Genomic DNA, 7,098 nt, shown 5'->3' with positions numbered 1-7,098 from the left:
AGTTTTTTTACTACATATGAACAGTTTAACACATTTTCCCGTGCAACGCGGCTGCTAGTCCTCCTTTCATGCAAAATCTTATGGTCCTAGCTCATGTCCAAGTGACTAAAGCCGGCTAAAAACTCAATAATCGAAAACTAAAACTTCAATTGTACTACCTATTACATCAACTTAGAAGCTTCTACTGTGTTCTACTATGAGGCTTTTAGTGTCTCCGCATACCGCACCCAACGACATAGCTTTGCAGACGGTAAATGTAACCGTTTCAGAGGGAAGAGCGGCCAATGTGATGATCTGGCTTTAAGTCGATTCGATAACAAATGTCGAACACGGACGGATTTCTCAGGTTTTTACTACATATGAACACATTTCACATTCTCCCGTGCAACACGGCTGCTAGTCCTCCTTTCATGCCAAATCTTAAGGTCCTAGCTGCTGCACAAGGCACCAAAGTCGGGTGAAAAGTGAATAATCGATAACGAATACTTGAATTGCACTACTTCTTACTGGCTATAACATCAACTTAGAAGCTTCATCTGTGTTCTAGTATAGTGCTTTTAGTGTCTCCGCATAACGTAGCTCGCGACATATCTTTGGAGACGATAAATGTAACGGTTTCAGAGGGAAGAGCGGCCAATGTAACGATCTGGCTTTAATTCGATTCGAAAACAATTGAAGAAAACATACGGATTTCTCAGGTTTTCACTACATATGAACACTTTTCACATTCACCCGTGTAACGCGGCTGCTAGTCCTCCTGTCACGCAAAATCTTAAGTTCCTAGCTCATGTCCAAGGCACCAAACCCGGCTAAAAAGTCAATAATCGATATCTAAAACGTGAATTGTGCTACTTCTTACTGGCTATTACATAAACTCAGAAGTTTTTTCAGTGTTTTACTATGGTGCTTTTAGTGTCTCCGCATACCGCAGCACGCGACATAGCATTGCAGACGATAAATGTAACCGTTTCAGAGAGAAGAGCGGCGAATGTACGTCCTGGCTTTAAGTCAATTCGATAACAAATGAAGAAAACCGACAGATTTCTCAGTTTTTTACTACATATGAACAGTTTAACACATTTTCCCGTGCAACGCGGCTGCTAGTCCTCCTTTCATGCAAAATCTTATGGTCCTAGCTCATGTCCAAGTGACTAAAGCCGGCTAAAAACTCAATAATCGAAAACTAAAACTTCAATTGTACTACCTATTACATCAACTTAGAAGCTTCTACTGTGTTCCACTATGAGGCTTTTAGTGTCTCCGCATACCGCACCCAACGACATAGCTTTGCAGACGGTAAATGTAACCGTTTCAGAGGGAAGAGCGGCCAATGTGATGATCTGGCTTTAAGTCGATTCGATAACAAATATCGAACACGGACGGATTTCTCAGGTTTTGTACTACATATGAACACATTTCACATTCTCCCGTGCAACACGGCTGCGGCTTTAAGTCGATTCGATAACAAATATCGAACACGGACGGATTTCTCAGGTTTTTACTACATATGAACACATTTTACATTCTCCCGTGCAACACGGCTGCTAGTCCACCTTTCACGCAAAATCTTAAGGTCCTAGCTCATGTCCAAGGCACCAAAACCGGCTAAAAAGTCAATAATCGATATCTAAAACGTGAATTGTGCTACTTCTTACTGGCTATTACATAAACTCAGAAGTTTTTCAGTGTTTTACTATGGTGCTTTTAGTGTCTCCGCATACCGCAGCACGTGACATAGCTTTTCAGACCATTAATGTAACCGTTTCAGAGAGGAGAGCGGACAATGTACAAATTAACAAATTACGAAAACGGACGGATTTCTCAGGTTTTTACTACATATGAACACTTTTCACATTCTCCCGTGCAACGCGGCTAATAGTCCTCCTTTCATGCAAAATCTTAATGTCCCAGCTGCTGTACAAGGTTTCAAAGCCGGGTGAAAAGTGAATAATCGATAACGAATACTTGAATTACACTACTTCTTACTGGCTATAACATCAACTTAGAAGCTTCATCTGTGTTCTAGTATAGTGCTTTTAGTGTCTCCGCATTACGTAGCTCGCGACATATCTTTGGAGACGATAAATGTAACGGTTTCAGAGGGAAGAGCGGCCAATGTACGATCTTCCTTTAAGTCGATTCGATAACAATTGACGAAAACATACGGATTTCTCAGATTTCACTACATATGAACCTTTTCACATTCTCCCGTGCAACGCAGCTGCTAGTCCTCCTTTCATGCAAAATCTTATGGTTCCACCTCATGTCCAAGGAACCAAAGCCGGCTAAAAATCAATAATCAATAACCAATACTTGAATTGTACTGCTTCTGACTGGCTATTACAACAACTCAGAAGCTTCTTCTGTGTTCAACTATGGTGCTTTTAGTGTCTCCGCATATCGCAGCACGCGACATAGCTTTGCAGACGATAAATGTAACCGTTTCAGAGAGAAGAGCCGCATATATGACGATCTGGCTTGAAGTCGATTCGATAACATATGACGAAAACGGAGGGATTTCACAGGTTTTACTATATATGAACATTTTTCACATTCTCCCGTGCAAAGCGGCTGCTACACTTCCCTTCATGCAAAATCGTAAAGTCCTAGCTCATTTCCAAGGCACCAAAGAAAAGTAAAAGTCAATAATCGATAACTAAAACTTGAATTATACTGTTTCTTACTGGCTATTACATCAACTGAGAAGCTTCATCTGTGTTCTACTTTGGTGCTTTTAGTGTCTCCGCAAACCGCAGCACGCGACATAGCTTCGCAGACGACAAATGTAACCGTTTCAGAGAGAAAAGCGGCGAATGTACGTCCTGGCTTTAAGTCGATTCGATAACAAATGACGAAAACGGCCGGATTTCTCAGATTTTCACGACATATGAACACCTTTCACATTCTCCCGTGCAACGCGGCTGCTATTCCTCCTTTCATGCAAAATCGTAAGGTCCTAGCTCATGCCCAAAGCATCAAAAATGGCTAAAAAGTGAATAATCGATAACTAAAACGTGAATTTTACTACTTTTTACTTGGTATTACATCAATTTAGAAGCTACTTCTGTGTTCTACTATGGTGATTTTAGTGACTCCGCATACCGCAACACGCGACATAGCTTTGCAGACGATAAATGTAACCATTTCAGATAGAAGGGCGGCCAATGTGGCGATCTGGCTTAAAGTCGATTTGATAACAAATGACGAAAACGGGCGAATATCTTACTTGCTATTACATAGCCGGGTAAATAGTCAAAAGTCGATAACTAAAACTTGAATTGTACTACCTGTTACTGGATATTACATCAACTTAGAAGTTTCATCTGTGTTCTACTATGGTGCTGTTAGTGTCTCCGCATACCGCAGCACGCGACATAGCTTTGCAGACGATAAATGTAACCGTTTCAGAGAGAAGAGCGACCAATGTGACGATGTGGCTTTAAGTCGATTTGATAAGAAATGACGATAACGGACGGATTTCTCAGGTTTTTACTACATATGAACACTTTTCACATTCTCCCGTGCAACGCAGCAGCTAGTCCTCCTTTGATGCACAGTCTTAAGGTCCTAGCTCATGTCCAAGACCACAAAGCCAGCTAAAAAGTCAATAATCGATATCTAAAACGTTATTGCACTACTTCTTACTGGCTATTACATCAACTTAGAAGTATCATCTGTGTTCTACTACCGTTCTGTTAGTGTCTCCGCGTACCGCAGCACGCGACATAGCTTTGCAGACGATAAATGTAACCGTTTCAGAGAGAAGAGTGTCCAATGTGACGATCTGGCTTTAAGACGATTTGATAAGAAATGACGAAAACGGACGGATTTCTCAGGTTTTTGCTACATATGAACACTTTTCACATTCTCCCGCGCAACGGAGCTGCTAGTCCTCCGTTGATCCAAAGTCTTAAGGTCCTAGCTCATGTCCAAGACCCCAAAGACAGCTAAAAACTCAATAAAGGATATCTAAAACGTTATTGCACTACTTCTTACTGGCTATCACAACAACTTAGAAGCTTCGTCTGTGTTCTACTATGGTGCTGTTAGTGTCTCCAGATACCGCAGCACGCGACATAGCTTTGCAGACGATAAATGTGACCGTTTCAGAGAGGAGAGCGACCAATGTGAAGACCTGGCTTTAAGTCGATTTGATAAGAAATGACGAAAACGGACGGAATTCTCAGGTTTTTAGTACATATGAACACTTTTCACATTCTCCCGTGCAACGCAGCTGCTAGTTCTCCTTTGATGCAAAATCTTAAGGTCCTAGCTCATGTCCAAGTCCCCAAAGCCAGCTAAAAAGTCAATAATCGATATGTAAAACGTTTTTCTACTACTTCTTAGTGGCTATTACATCAACTTAGAAGTTTCATCAGTGTTCTACTATGGTGCTATTTGTGTCTCTGCATACCGCAGCACGCGACATAGCTTTGCAGACGATAAATGTAACCGTTTCAGAGAGAAGAGCGACCAATGTGACGATCTGGCTTTAAGTCGATTTGATAAGAAATGACGAAAACGGACGGATTTCTCAGGTTTTTGCTACATATGAACACTTTTCACATTCTCCAGAGCAACGCAGCTGCTAGTTCTCCTTTGATGAAAAATCTTAAGGTCCTAGCTCATGTCCAAGTCCCCAAAGCCAGCTAATAAGTCAATAATCGGTACCTAAAACATTATTGTACTACTTCTTACTGGCTATTACATCAACTTAGAAGTTTCATCTGTTTTATACTATGGTGCTGTTAGTGTCTCCGCATGCCGCAGCACGCGACATAGCTTTGCAGACGATAAATATAACCGTTTCAGAGAGAAGAGCGACCAATGTGACGATCTGGCTATAAGTCGATTTGATAAGAAATGACGAAAGCGGACGGATATCTCAGGGTTTTACTACATATGAACACTTTTGACATTCTCCCGTGCAACGCAGCTGCTAGTCCTCCATTCATGCAAAATCTTATGGTCCTAGCTCATGTCCAAGTCCCCAAAGCCAGCTAAAAAGCCAATAATCGAAATCTAAAACGTTATTGTACTACTTCTTACTGGCTATTACATCAACTTAGAAGTTTCATCTGTGTTCCGCTATGGTGCTGTAAGTTTCTCCGCATACCGCAGCACGCGACGTAGCTTTGCAGACGATAAATGTAACCGTTTCAGAGAGAAGAGCGACCAATGTGACGATCTGGCTTTAAGTCGACTCGATAGCAAATGACGACAAAGGACGGATTTCTCTGGTTTTTACTACATATGAACACTTTTCGTATTCTCCCGAACAACGCTGATGCTAGTCCTTCTTTTATGCAAAATCGTAAGGTCCTAGCTCATGTCCAAGGCACCAAAGCCGGCACAAAAGGCAATAATCGATAAGTAAAACCTGATTTGTACTGCTTCTTACTGGCTATTACATCAACTTGGAAGCTTCTTCTGTGTTCTACTATGGTGCTGTTAGTGTCTCCGCATACCGCAGCACGCGACATAGCTTTGCAGACGATAAATGTAACCGTTTCAGAGAGAAGAGCGACCAATGTTACGATCTGGCTTTAAGTCGATTTGATAAGAAATGACGAAAACGGACGGATTTCACAGGTTTTTACTACATATGAACACTTTTCACATTCTCCCGTGCAACGGAGCTGCTAGTCCTCCTTTGATGCAAAGTCTTAAGGTCCTAGCTCATGTCCAAGACCCCAAAGCCAGCTAAAAAGTCAATAATGGATATCTAAAACGTTATTGCACTACTTCTTACTGGCTATTACAACAACTTAGAAGTTTCTTCAGTGTTCTACTATGGTGCTGTTAGTGTCTCTGCATACCGCAGCACGCGACATAGCTTTGCAGACGATAAATGTAACCGTTTCAGAGAGAAGAGCGACCACTGTGACGATCTGGTTTTAAGTCGATTTGATATCAAATGACGAAAATGGACGGATTTCTCAGGTTTTTACTACATATGAACACTTTTCACATTCTCCCGTGCAACGCAACTGCTAGTCCTCCTTTGATGCAAAATCTTAAGGTCCTAGATCATGTCCAAGTCCCCAAAGCCAGCTAAAAAGTCAATAATCGATATCTAAAACGTTATTGTACTACTTCTTACTGGCTATCACAACAACTTAGAAGCTTCGTCTGTGTTCTACTATGGTGCTGTTAGTGTCTCCAGATACCGCATCACGCGACATAGCTTTGTAGACGATAAATGTGACCGTTTCAGAGAGAAGAGCGACCAATGTGACGTTCTGGCTTTAAGTCGACTCGATAACAAATGACGACAAAGGACGGATTTCTCGGGTTTTTACTACATATGAACACTTTTCGTATTCTCCCGAACAAGGCTGATGCTAGTCCTTCTTTTATGCAAAATCATAAGGTCCTAGCTCATGTCCAAGGCACCAAAGCCGGCACAAAAGGCAATAATCGATGAGTAAAACCTGATTTGTACTGCTTCTTACTGGCTATTACATCAACTTGGAAGCTTCTTCTGTTTTCTACTATGGTGCTGTTAGTGTCTCCGCATACCGCAGCACGAGACATAGCTTTGCAGACGATAAATGTAACCGTTTCAGAGATATGAGCGGCCAATGAGACGATCTGACATTAAGTCGATTCGGTAACAAATGACAAAAACGGACGGATTTCTAAGGTTTTTACTACATATGAACACTATTTATATTCTCCCGTGCAACGCAGCTGCTAGTCATCTTTTGATGCAAAATCTTAAGGTCCTAGCTCATGTCCAAGGCCCCAAAGCCAGCTAAAAAGTCAATAATCGATATCTAAAACGTTATTGTACTACTCTTTTCTGGCTATTACAATAACTGAGAAATTTCATCTGTGTTCTACTATGGTGCTGTTAGTGTCTCCGCATACCGCAGCACGCGACTTTGCTTTGCAGACGATAAATGTAACCGTTTCAGGGAGAAGAGCGACCAATGTGACGATCTGGCTTTAAGTCGATTTGATAAGAAATGACGAAAATGGACGGATTTCTCAGGTGTTCACTGCATATGAACACTTTTCACATTCTCCCATGCAACTCGGCTGCTAGTCCTCCTTTCAAGCAGAATCTTACGGTCCTAGCTCATGTCCAAGGCA

The sequence above is a fragment of the Schistocerca gregaria genome, unplaced genomic scaffold (assembly GCF_023897955.1).
Source record: "Schistocerca gregaria isolate iqSchGreg1 unplaced genomic scaffold, iqSchGreg1.2 ptg000229l, whole genome shotgun sequence".
Taxonomy (NCBI): Eukaryota; Metazoa; Arthropoda; class Insecta; order Orthoptera; family Acrididae; genus Schistocerca; species Schistocerca gregaria.
This window is presented reverse-complemented; position numbering follows the sequence as displayed.